General features: G+C 34.4%; 1 protein-coding gene across 1 annotated transcript in view; it reads right to left on the bottom strand.

The window, feature by feature from the left end:
• Positions 1-14,413, bottom strand: part of CSMD1 (CUB and Sushi multiple domains 1) — a 2,488,924-nt gene that overhangs the window by 618,211 nt on the left and 1,856,300 nt on the right. The window lies entirely within an intron of this gene.

The raw sequence follows: 14,413 nt of genomic DNA, 5'->3' as shown, positions 1-14,413 counted from the left end.
TCTTCCAGTGTTATCCCTATATTGTAGCTAAGGAAACTGAGGTTCAAAGAAGAAACTTGAAGAACAGTATAATTAGCAAGCCCCCAAAATGATTTATTAAAATTTAACACTCTTTCTATACATGATTGCCTTTATTACAAGAGTGCACCAACTTTTTGATGTTTTATGAACTTTAACCAGCTTTGAAAAACAGGTGGTCAGATTGAAAATGATTGATTTGTGTTAGTAGGACCACTTTTTCCTCAAAGCTTTCATTCTCTTTAAAGCTAAAGAGATGTAATTGAGGTTGTAGGCTATATGTATACCTTTTTAATGTTCCATAGTTCATGGAGCATTCTAATTTCTTTAATGCTGTGGTGGAAACATCAAGGTTTTAAATAGAATGAAACACTTGGAGACATTAGTAAAAGAAATAAAGTACACCAATAGGAGAAATAAAATTGTATTTGAAAAAGCTATTTGAGAAATTGTAACATGTACATTGTAATCAGACATTCAATTTGCAGAAAGTTCATTTTGCACACAAAAAGCATTGATTTGCTGAAGCATCAACTTAAGATTGATGGAGCCTGAGTGCTATTGCCTTTTGTTGTTTTTGTTTTAAAGAATAATACTTTTTTCAACATTCTATACATGCTGAATCATGAAGACACTAGTCCAAATAATATCTATATTTTCTTAATCAATGACACAAATTTAATAATTCACAAGGAAAATACTGATGATGTTCTAATTTAGTCTTCTAAAGAACCTGGATCCATGCAAACTTATGATTCTATGCATTCAATTTACTATATTTTTCATTAAAATGCCTCAATTTTACTGCTGTATATATCACTAATATGGTAAGATATTTGGGAGGCACAATTTCTCTAAATATGTTCTTATAATATAAGGAAAAATATATACATTAACCAAGACATCCAAATGAATAATAAAATCACTCAGAAGAGCATGGTCAAACTGTCCACATTGGAAAACTAAGTGGATGAAAAATGCCTATGATACAAGTTTTAATATTAAATTAGATGAAAAAACTATCCATTTGGATAGCTTTCCTTGGAACCAAAATCAATTAATTCAACATAAATTTCAACATAAATTTATAAAAAGTTTTATTGGTGCTTTAAAAGTCACTATAACTTCCCAGTAACCACTCCCCCATCGAACTCATTCTTTTGTTTTTTTTTTTTTTATTTTGTTTTGTTTTTTTGGTGAGGCAAATGGGGTTAAGTGACTTGCCCAGAGTCACACAGCTAGTAAGTGTTACATGTCTGAGGCCGAATTTGAACTCAGGTCCTCCTGACTCCATGGCTGGTGCTCTATCCACTGCACACCTAACTGCCCCTGAACTCATTCTTGTGCCAAAGAAAAACAGTTAAGGAAAACATCTGTATTAAATACTTAGGGGTCTTTACTCCTAGCACTTCAAATTATGTCTTTGTCCTTGTACATACATGTATACATACTATGCTATAATCCTCTTTTCCTATATCAAAGTGGAATAGAGTTGACCTTAGGTTCTAGAAAGCTATGCCAAGGAAGCATAAACCCTTAAAAGTCCTATCAATATAGAATGCCTTTGAGTATGGGCCCAATGATAGATCGTATATCTATTACATGGAGTCAGGAAAACCCAAGTTTAAGTTTTGCCCCTGACAAATATCAGTTGTGTGACCCTGAAAAAAATCACTTAGCCCTGCAGTGCCCCAGGTAAATTTCTAACATTATAAGTTATAGATGAGTTGCCCATACACATCAGTAGAGGGAGTTTCCATTCAGGAAGTTTTACTTGACTGTTGAAATCATTTGGTACCGAAACAATTTAATAAGCATGGTGAAAGGAAAAAAAAAAAGTAAGCATTTGCAGAGAAACTTTTTGTTGTTGTTGTTTCAGGCACTGTGCTTTTACAAATTTTATCTCATTTAATCCTCATGACAAATTTACAAGAGGGATCTATTATTATTCCCATTTTTCAGTTAAGGAAACTAAAGCAAAGAGAAATTATAACTTGCCCAGGGTAAGACAGAGATTACTTGTTTGAGATTTGAACTCAGGTCTTCCTGACTCCAAGCCCAGTACACCATCTACTGTATACACACATATACATAGATGATCTTTAAGATTCCTTCTAACTCTAAAATATTTATCATTCAGTGATGCCATGAAGGGTAGTCAAAGATAATCCTATTCATTTGGTTTTGTTAGCTAAGGCTAATATAAGGTTTGGATCTTTTGCTCTATTATTTTTACTTGTTGGATATGTATTAGATGGCCAGCTGAGAAAGAAAAATCAATTGATTTAAAATGTGATTTAGTCCTGGGAATTATTTTACTCACTTAGTTCTACATAAAAAAAGAAGTCTACAAAAGCGAGTAGTAAAACTCAGAGAATGGAAGTTCATCTCTAAATTATAAAAAAAAAACTGTAAAAATAAATAAATTCATTACCATTTCATTAGCAACCTGTATTCTTCCCAGTCTTTTCAAAGAGAGCATCATCCGATTTTTTTTTTACTTTTGTGTGTGCTTTTGCATTTAAAGACTTAGATTAAAGCCAAAATACAAGATTATCTTCATCATTATTTCTTTCAATGTAGAACAGCATGCTTATGAATCAACACAGCAATGAACCCTTTAAAAAAGCTTCAATTCATTTTTTGCACAGAGATAGCCCAGATATTCTCCAGATCACTTTTAAATTTATAAAACACTGAAGCAATATTTCAAGCTCTTTTCAAAATATATTCTATAAACTTTGAGCATCTGCTTTGAGAAATAACCAGAGAGCATTTTAAGATAAGTTGTATCTGCAAATGAGGTAGGCCATCTCCACTAACTGCTGACCAAATGCCACATGCAGAACAGGCACATCAGGCTAGCTGAGGCACCAAGGCACCAAGAGGGACAGATAAGAAGTGTGTGCCAAGCAAATCAAACTACAAGCACCACTAGCACCTTCATCACTCTCTTCCCTCAGATATTGATGGAGACAGCCAGAACTCTGAACCCAAGAGCCTTGGGAATTACAATGATTTCATCTCAGTGCCCTCCACCATCTTCCTAAGAAGTAGTACCCGAGGAGATGCCATGCGGCAATTGCTCATGCAGGCGCTACAGCCACAGTTACTGAAGACTCAGGAAAGAAAGTTATTGCCACCAAACCTTGCACTATCTAATGGTCCAACATTAGAAAGGGATACCATTTTATCTATGGAAATGATGTTACAAATGAAGCAATAATATCTGCTTACTGCTCCACCCTAAGGAACATGTGGATTTTCCAACCAACTCTCAAATGAATATATGCTATGTCACACTTTAGAATGTGAGCTCCCTAAGAGCTTACTTTTCGGTGTGTCCTTGGTGCTTAGCACAGTGTTCTGTATGTAGGAAATAATGTGTTTCATTTATTCATTCATTGTAATCTACTATAAAATATTTGAAAAAGAAGTATAGCATGGAATTTCTGATCCAGGGCTATGCTAGAGCTATCTTAAACTAGCTATCAATTGCAAATTATTAAATTTTCAGTGTGAATGTTTACCCGACAGAAGTTGTCATATGTTACCTACCAATCAATGCTTGATTTATTGTTTTGCTGATTATTTAGACTTAAAGTGATGGAGAAAATGTTCAGAATGCTGATTAAATTTAAAAGTGTCTTAGGTGGGGGCAGCTAGGTAGCGCAGTGGATAGAGCACCGGCCCTGACGTCAGAAGGATCTTAGTTCAAATCCAGCCTCAGACCAAACACTTGACACTTACTAGCTATGTGACCCTGGGCAAGTCACTTACCCCAAATTGCCTTAAAAAAGTATCTTAGGCATATTATTATTATTTTTAAAGTTGGTTGTTAAGCATCTACCAGCACACAGGTGCTCTAGCCACAACCAAGACTTGTGTGACCCTGCACAATTGATTTGCTACAGTTTTTCTTTTTTTTTTTTAGGCAATTGGAGTTAAGTGACTTGCCCAGGGTCACACAGTAGTGTCAAGTGTTTGGTCTGAGGCTGGATTTGAACTCAGGTCCTCCTAACTTCAGGGCCGGTGCTCTATCCATTGCATTACCTAGCTGCCCCCTCTGCTACAGTTTCTTTATTTGTTAATTAAAAAAGTTGAAGTAAAAATGGGAGGAAATCTTATGTAGGGCAAAGAAAGGAGTGTGGGTTTCAAGTTGAGGATCTAGGTGTAGATTTCAGGCGTGTTAATTATTACTTATGCAATGTTTGGCAAGCCATTTTCCCTCTGGGCCTCAGTTTCCTCATCCATAAAACGACAGGGTTGGATTGGATTACTTTCAGCTTGCAATATAGTATTCTGTGTTTCCTTCTAAAGCTGATATTCCATAATTATGTTGTATTATGCAATATAAAGGGGAAAAACATGGAAGCAGGAAATAAACTATCTGTTCTAACATGCAAAGTTCGTGAATCATCATTTAAGGTTTGTGCTTAAACACTCAAAAACACTGCCTTCGTTTTATGACATCTGCCAATCTGATAAGCATGCTATCTATGCCTTCCTCCCTTTCATTAATAAAAATATTGTTTTGAATCTTGACAGTGCCATGTGATACACCACTAGAAACTACCCTCCAGATCACCTGGAGTGATTACTTGATGAAAAATTCTCAACTCTCTCTCATGAGGGAAAAGATAAGTAAATCAGCACAGTGCTTAAGGGGTCAGAAAAAGAAATTCTGTCCAGGTTGATGTTTTTTATCATAATTCTCATACACAAAACAGATTGGAGGAAATGTACATGTAGGTTTGCAGAATGATTAGCTGAGAAGATTTCCAAGGTTCTTGTGAGCAGTATCTCCACAGTATGGCCTCATTCCTAAGTTTCAAGTGTTAGTCTGCTCTTTTTTTTTTTCAACTAAATTTGAACTGCTAGAGGAAAGAAGGCGAATTCTTTCTTTCTTTTTTTTTTTTATCAATTACACATTGTAAGGATAGTTAATGTTTTGTTCAAGTAAATGCTCAAGGACATTAAATGACTAAATTCCTAAAATGTCAGATACTCTCACAGTTCAATGTAAAGGAGTTAATCTTTTGGCCAACCCTCAAGCCTATAAATCCCTGGTGAGTAGGAACCCCTTCTCCACCACTGCTCATCCATCCAGCAGTTTGAGGGATCTTGGGTTGGAGAGTTACAGTCATTGGGTATTTGCTATTATTTTTGGTTCATGCATTTACATTTCAAAATATAATGACCTGTGTGTGTAAAGTAAGTTGGAGAAGTAGCCCCAAGTGAGTGTTACATAAATACAAATACAGAAATCCATCCTGAAGACAAATATAGATAATGATATTTAAAACTCAACGTAGGATTATTCCTGCAATGATCCCTCCTCTTCTCTTGGGATTATTCACCAATGTAAAGCAATTAGTGATATTTATACTTTTCTATCAATTCACTGTTACACCAAATCTATTCCAGCTATGATGATACCTTCTTAGCTTGAAGCAGATAAGTGGTACAGTGAATAGAGCACTGGGTCTAGAGTCAGGAAGATCTGAGTTCAAATATGACCTTAGATACTTACTAGCTATGTGGCCCTAGAGAAGTCACTTAACCTTTGTCTTGCCTCAATTTCCTCAGGTACTTTACTGCCCTTTGTCTGCTTTGACTTGCTCTTAAAATGGGATTTTGAGGAGGAAATAAATAGTGACTACCTCCTACGGTTGTTGTGAGAGTAAAGTGAGATAATAGTGAAAGTAGATACTATATTTAGTAAATGCTTGCATCCTTCCTTCCTTGAATACAAGAGACATGTTTTCACCACAAATGAAAATTTCCTAAGGCGAATCATTCACTCTTCTACTTCTAATGAATGAAGTGTTCAATGTAAAGTTCATTCAGTTGTAAAGTAGTTTAAAAAGGGTACTTCCTTTTTTCTTGAAAATTATTTAATCTTCTGTCCACTGCAACAAAAATAGTACAATAAAAATGTAAATCCTGTACTTGTACAGAACTGGTTAGTTCTTCTAAGACTCAATTAGGGTACTTGACCTAGTTTTCGTTTTATTTATCAGAAACACAGAGAACCTAATTAAAATTCTAAAAATTCACATAAGTGAGTCCATCTAAATAATTTCTCAACAGTAAAAGTGTATGTAAAAGTTCATATCCAGAAATGAATATATACAAGAATGTACATAACATCTCTCATGTTGTTCACTAAGTACACTGAAGTTGGTTTACAAAAGCATCTTAGAATGTGGGAGAATTAATGTAAATTAAAGCAAATCTTCTTATCCAAAAATGGCACACAATCTTTTTTGCATTTATGAGATATTTATCCTCTTCCTAGGCTTTAACTTATCCCATAGAAACATCTGTACTTAACATGTTTCTGTTCCACTTTCCTCTTCTCTTCATTTGTCATTTTACTGCTCATCATCTCTATTGACTTGCTCTTAAAATGGGACATTGAAAAGAAATAAAAAGCATAAAACAATATGTAGAAGGAATGTGTCCTAGAAATACAAAAAGCACTATTGTGTTGTGGTAGTCATCAAATGAAAATGTGCTAACAATCTGATGTTTCTTCTTTGGGGGTAAAGGAAAAATCAGTAAAGGCAGAGTCTTTAAATGGACTGTGCCATTTAAAAATTATCAACACTTCCTCTGACTTAGATTATTCATGATCGTTTTATGGGGCTTTGACTTTAAATCCCTCAAAACCATCTATTCGCTTTAATCATCCTTTAGAATTTGGATTGTTCTTTTAGGGTTTTGGAGTGCCAATGGCAACCAACCAATCCTTTCCCTCGGTGATAATGATAGAGAATTCTCTTACTAAGGAGAATCCTGTGGAGCTGGCTAGGCTTATGTGCTTTCTGCATTATTTTAAAAACCATATGGACATAGTATAATCAGAGCAATTTGTAGGAAGTAAAGGGAAGTAGAGCCTCTAGTGAATATTTCATTGTCTATAGAGATCAATAGCATAACCCTGGAAAATAGAAAATTGTTAAGACTATGGCCTATGCTTGTTACAATTATGTATAATCAGACTTAATTATGGTGTTGCAGGGAAATTCTCTTGTTCAAGTAAAATGCTACATTTGCTTCTCACACAGATGTGACTTGTTTGACTAAAAACAAAAATAACCAACTTTAAGGTGTGTGCAATAGCTGAAATGATTCAGAAATAGCATGTTTTCTTTTTTAATCTGGGGCCTTCTGTCCTTAATGTCCACTGGAAAATACCAGATTCTAGTAATAAATGGTACATGTTGCCACAGAAGTGAATTGCTACAGCAACTCATCTTTTTCTTGTCACTTAAAGACAAGGAGAGCCTCATTTTTCAAACTCAACTTTAGTAGTTATCAAATTATTTATAAGCACTGCAGGAATTCAAGATTTCATTTTTAACTCTACACAGAAACAGAGCACCAGAAATCAAAATGACAGAGACTGGAGTTCATGGCACTTACTGAGACAGCCTCAACTATGACCAAGAGAGGGATCAGCCATAAAAACTGATTGGGGTGTGAGGAGTTTGATTCCCTATTTATAAAAGCAAGAGACAAAGATCCATGATTTACCTGCTCACATAATGCCCTGATTTTTCAGCTTGAAAGATCACATTTATTCTCTGAATGAATTTGTGGGAGGAATGCAATAATTAAATTAAGAATCTCTGGCATGGAGTCATATTTGTTTTTTTTTCTTTTTTGGGGGGGGTCCCAGCACCCCTAGCATCTACACCTCAACAGTTCCTCTTGTACTTATTATTGGTGTGATCCTGGGGAAATCACTCTATGGGATTCAGTTTCCTCATCTTTGTAAAAGGAGGGACTTGGATTCTATGACCTTTCTAAATTTCTAAGGTGTAGTCCCTGTGAGGACTACTTGAAGTAACTGGGGATGCTTTTCCTAAAGAAGAGATTGACTGGGGTTGGGGAGGGGAAGCTATCTTTAAATAGTTGGGGCCAATTAGTGGGAGAGGTATTAGATTTATTTTGACCACATAGGGCAGCAATTGGTAGAAGTTGAAAAGGGGCAAATTTGAGCTTGATAGGAGGAAAAAACTTCTTACCAGAGGAATCCAAACATATGATGGGCATACAAGAGTAAGGAGAAATGGTCATTTTATTTCTGGCTCTAGGGTCCCTCCTATTGATGCAGTTTAGGGGTTCAGGGGTAATGGGACCCCAAAATCACAACTGCCTGAAAGAATTTGACCCAAGCCTTCTTGCAGCCAAAAACAAGGTTTGTTAGAACATCCATCATATTGGGCAGACTCTAAAGGAGTCTGAACATGGGTAAGCAGTGGTTAGATTATAAGAATCTAAGCAGTGGCTAGATTTTAAGAATCTGAGCGCATGGAGTCATATTTGGCATAGCATTGACCAACCAAGTCTTTAGGGTTCAGAGGGGCAAGAAAGACCAATGACTAAAACTACAGGAACATTTCAATGAATAGACAAATGGCTTATTAGAGCATTCTAAATTACTAGAGGCCACAAATGAATAGATATATCTACCTTCATATCCATAGTTATACTATATGGATCATAACTGTCTATATCTATATCTGTATCTCTTTTTATCTATCTGTAAATAGATAGTATAAAGCTATAGATATGGATATAAATATATATCTAATTCAAGGGAAATCCCACAATCCAATGTTAGATATGGGGAGTCATGAAACAGCTAAATAACCATTTGGCAACTCACTGATCCTTCTTGGGCCTCTGAAATCAGGTAGAATATTGTTTGGCAATATTATGTTAAAGAGGGGAGATGGAGTATCATGTACTCTACAGAAGTAGACCAGTTTAACTATATTTTAGAGTACATGGAAAGGAGTCAAGTATAAGAATACCCAAAAGGTAGGAAAAAGACAGGTTATAAAGAGTTTCAATGCCAAACGGGTAACTTTATGCTCCTGAAGGTCCTAGGGAACCACTGTAAATTTATTCTGAATATATCTTTGTACAAATAGTCCTTTGGAGAAGGCAACCTTTCAAGGCTCTCAGCATATTTCATCCAGCAAGAGAGGTATCACAGCTATTAGACAGCTCTGGGGATGGGCAGCAGGCTGATGAGGGATATGTTTGTCCATGATCTGCTGTCAGGCTGGCTATGTCATTCTTTCTCACAGGCAGGACTGTGGGAGTGGGAATGGGAGCTAAAAGGCAGGAACTAGAAGCCAAATCTCATGATACCTAGTTCAGGGCTCTTTACATGAAAGTAATTCAGTTGAAAAAAAAAGAAATATTGAGCAGAATTATGAAGGATGAATTATGGAAACATTAGATAGGAAAGCAATTTAAATTCTCAAGCTTATAATAAGGCTAGAAGAAGAGGGTTCAGTCATATTTTTAGTCCAATCAAATATATTAGAAATATATTTTGGAATTGTTTTTTTTTTACTACTATTTGAATATTCACAGATGTGCTTATTTTAAAAGACTATAAGTCTGAGAGAAAATTAGATAAGATTCTACCCAGAAAGAATATATTTTTTAAAGAAAAAGACATTAAGAACATCAATTAAAAATGTTATTCACTACTTTTATCTCTTATCCCTTTAACATCTTAGCACCACATTTTTCATAAGTTCTTTCTCTTAGGCTATAACCGCATCTAGAAACCTAAGTTAAAATAAGATTACTGACAGTTCTGATACTTTTTAATAATGGTGAGAATCTGAGGTCCTCATCAACTGATAAGTAGGTTTAGGGAAATATCAAGGAAAGTAGTTGCCATACTAGGAGGATATGACATGAAAACAGATACATACATTATAATTTAAAGAGAGGTTAGTGATACCATATGATCTCAACTTTGTTGGAGGCTAGAGATTCTAAAGGAGACAAGAGGAAGAAATACATTAAAGACACGGGGGACTACCTGTCTAAATAATTTAGAGGTGGAAGATGCCAAAGCCATTTAGGCTGGACTGTGGTTTGCATAGGAGGACACTATGCAAAAAACCTAAAAAGATAGGCTGGAGACAGATTGTAAAGGGCTTTCAAATACCAACATGAGGAATTTGTGTATGATTGTATATGTGTGTCTGTGTATATATGTATGTATATACATATATATCCCCCTTCACTAGCGATTCACTAAAATATCTTGAGCATGAGAATAGCATGATCAAGCTTGTATTTTGGGAAGATTATTTCAGCATCTGTGTGGTGGACAGACTGATGAGAGGGAAGAGATTGAAAGTCAAGGTCCAATTAGAAGGCTGACCACTTATCACTATTGTTTTTCAGAGAATGTGACTAAATCCACTGGGGGATGTGATGAGAAGGAAAAGACCATTCTCAAAGTCAGGCTAAAGCAATTAACTTGCTAGACAGGCTCATATTTAAGTCCATTTTATTTTTGTTTTTTACATATCTCTCAATAAACTGATGTTTGCAAGAAAACAAAAGATCCCTAAAAGAAAGTTAGAATGAGCCAATTTCAGATGTTCCTAGGTCTGAAGCCTGGGTGGAGACTCAATCATTTTTGAGAATCAACACTGAATCCAGTAACATGACTGTGTTTCTGGGCCACAGGTTAAAATAATAATAATAATTATAATAATAATTATAATAATAATAATTATTACTATTAATAATAACAATAGTATACCTATAAGGTCTATTTGAGGGAATATTAGAAAATGTTCATACAATAAAAAAATTAATAAAATTGAGGGAAAACAAGGTACCACACAACATCATAATATAATAAAGGGTAGTGTGTTGTAGCAGAAATAACACTGAACTTGATTTCAGAAGCTCTGGTTTATATCCTGGCTAGGTCATCTACCAGGTGTTATCTGGTCCAAATCACTTTCGTTCCCTTCGCTTTAATTTTCTCATCTGCAGAATGATGGAATTGTATATCATAAAGTGTCAATTGTGTTTAATGAAAAGATACCAAAAGTGTCTAACTGTGAAAACATCTATTATGCCAGTCCACCAATCATTGTTGCCTAAGTTACCATGATGCTTCAAGGATCTGTGTTTTTTTCTCCCAATGACAAAAATTCCTCTATTAATGGAGATGACAGTCTCTTTGTGCCTCAGTATATGGTCTTTGAAAATTGTTCTGGTGGAAAAATTCATTTCCCTGCAGCCAGCCTGGTGATTGATGAGTTCTTGAATTTCAGTAGCCTAGTCTTCACCCAAAAGACATACAGATTGTCAGACAGCTGATACTAAAAGTCTTTCTAGCTCAGTAAAAATTATCAGAGCAAATGTTCTGATGACATAACCTATGAGAACTATGGGTACCTTTGGGACACAATGAGTTATCAGAATAGGACTATAATAGATTTTAAAACAATCAATGTATTTATATTTGGGAGGGAGTAATTTTAACCAGAAAAAAAATAAGAATCTGTATATGTCTGTTGATTTTATTAGCTCTTTAAATTGCAACTTTTTCAAAACCCATCTAAAAGAAAAGATAAAGTGTGGTTAATAATGAGCTGTTTTCTTCAAATTTGCTAATGAAACAATAAACCTGTAGCAAGAAGCTGCTCTGGAGGACATGTGGGCTCTGTAACAGGTGGAGGAGTTCTCATGTCAAATCAATTGCTGTCAAAGTGTGAAATTAGCATCTGTTTCTAGGCTGTCCTGGTAAATCACACAGCTGGAGAATGTCCTTAGAAAGAAGTAAACTAAGACAGTAAAGAAGTTGGAAGGAACTTTATAATGAAATAAAGCCACATTCAATGGAGGATCTGGCTAAGGGCACTGGATATGCAACTAAAAGAATAACATTTTCCTTTGTTAACATAGACTTCTCCTCAGGCCTGAATTTCATTATATTATAGTGATAGAAATTATTCTTCCATTACCTGAGATGGAAACTTAAGTAGACTTTATAAAACATTATGTAAAATATGATGAACAATGTCTATGGGGATGTTTGGAAAACTAATGAAGTTAAACAAACCATGGGCTGAGATCATTCAAAGGAAATTTGGATCTAAAAGAAAGGTAAGATGGCTTTGAAAGGAAACTTTACTGATTAATTTTGCATTCATAGATTTCATCTGCTTCTGAACATCTCTAATGGTTAGGATCTTCAAGATAGAAATACCTACTGGCCCTTAGCTAAATGTTGAGGGAAGAGCAAAATTCTTATTCTTCATAAAATATTCATCCAAGCACCATAGGATATTAGCAACACACACAAAAAATGGCACATTGCAATGATTATTTTACAGAACATGTTAAGGGAAAAAAATGAAAACAAAGAAGAAAATTGTTTTTAGAATGCAATTTTGCTGGGAAAGAAAGAATCATGAGCAATAGAAGTTACAGAAAATAATTACATTTTTCTTCATGTCAGCAGATTGAAAATGATATTTTTGAATGAGAAAGTTTCTATTATCCCAGGTTGTTTAAATCAATGTTATCTCAAAGCTTATTATATCTTGTTTTTCAAACTCCTCTCCACATCCTGTTCCAAGTGAGAATAAAATGCATATATTTTTATATTGATGGTTATAGTTAAGTCACAAATTAACTTCACAGATTAATAGAACCACAGCACCAGAAGGGATCACAGAGCCAGTGTTGTTCAACCCACACCTGATCAAGGACCCACATTAAACATTGTCAACTAATGGTCATTCTAATTCTTTAAACTTCTTTATTAAAGCAATACTTTTTTTGGTATCTCTTTACCTCCTCAAACAAATGTTGTATATAATACTTGGAGAACATGGCTATGCCCTCATAGTTTTACTATGGGAAAAGAAGAAAAGAATTAATCATTAATTGGAACCAGGGAAGAGATGAATAAACGACAACACAGACTTTAACCACAAAGACACAGACCACAACAGAATACCTGAATCTCATATACAACATTGAGAAGATAAAAACAGCCTCTTAATTTTCAAAACAAATGTTAAATTTTAATAGCTTTACATATTTTAGAGTTCCTTTCTCAAAATATAGCATAACTAACTTCTCACAAGATTTCAGGGCTATCAGTTTGTCCCCCACAAAAATGCAATAATTTTTCTCTTTAAAAACCAAATTTCATTGTGATGGTTTTAAATATATTTTTGTGGATTGATATGTTTGAAATCAACATTATATGAATTAGCCTTAAATTTTGTTTTCTCAAAGGCTTTTCCTAAACATCATTAAAATTTTTTAAACCATTTTTTAAAAACAAAATGAGATACTTGGAACTGGCAATAATTAGTCAGACTTTCTCTATTTCTATTAACATTCATTTAAAGAATTCGTGCACCTACCCCCATCCCCCACAAAATATTTTCTGTGTAGTTCATGATTCATGGCTACCAGTTGGATTTTGGAACTCTTCTTATAAAACAAAGCATTCCATTGGAATTTTCACAAAAATAAAAAAAAACTAAAATAAAAACCAAAGGAAAATAATTTTATGTAATCACGCTAACTCATGTTTTGGGTCAAGCATTTACAGACTTCAAAGCTGATTTTATAAGAGTACATGCTGTTGTGGTAAATGACAGATGATTCAAAAATGATGAATGTCATTTTCACTGTAGGGATACTTTTAATTAAAGTGGGTTGGAAAATAAGAAATATCAACTTATGGGAAGAATTTTTTCATGGTTAGAGAGAAATGAGCAAAAAGTCTAAAAAGGATATTGAAAGAGGAGGGCGAAATAAGAAATGATTATCTATCTTTATCAAAGTTTTATGAATCATTCACAGTGATAGCAATACATACATTTGAAAAAGTTGTGATGGGGAGGTGAGAAACAAGTGTAAAAGTGTGAGAAAAGTTATGTTAGAATAAGAATATTAATCCTATACTCAATATAAAGTTGGGTCCTCTGCTGAAAGAAGTGGGAAGAGGAGTATGGAACTATGCACTAGAAAAGTACTAAGACTCCTACAATGATGTTTCATAATATAGCATATATATGTATTTATGTGTATGTTTGTGGAAATGCTTTTTAAATTTTATGCAACGAATATTATCTGTTTTACTTCTGTGATATTTTGTCTCTTGTTTGGTGGTGGATAGATGAGATGGAAGAGACTAGAAGTCAGGGTTCAAGTAGGAGGCAATTTTTTTCCTTGTTTCTCTAATTTTTTATGATATTACCCATAATGTCTAAGTTACATAACTATTTGGAGCTTATCTTGATGTATGTGTGAGATGATGTTCTATACCTAGTTTCTTCCAAACTGGACTCCAGTTTTCCCAATAAGTTTTATAAAATAGTGAGTTCTTACCCCAATACTGGGATATTTGGGTTTATCAAACACTAAGGTATTGTGTTCATTTCCTACTGTATCTTGTGTATGTAATCTGTTCTATTATTCAACTTCTCTATCTCTTAGTACCAAACTGATTTGATGAATACTGCTATCTATCTATCTATCTATCTATCTATCTATCTATCTATCTATCTATCTATCTATCTATCTA

Source organism: Vombatus ursinus, unplaced genomic scaffold (genome assembly GCF_900497805.2).
Source record: "Vombatus ursinus unplaced genomic scaffold, bare-nosed wombat genome assembly UNPS02014841.1, whole genome shotgun sequence".
NCBI lineage: Eukaryota > Metazoa > Chordata > Mammalia > Diprotodontia > Vombatidae > Vombatus > Vombatus ursinus.
The sequence above is the reverse complement of the archived record's forward strand: the minus strand, read 5'-3'. Positions and strand labels throughout refer to the sequence as shown.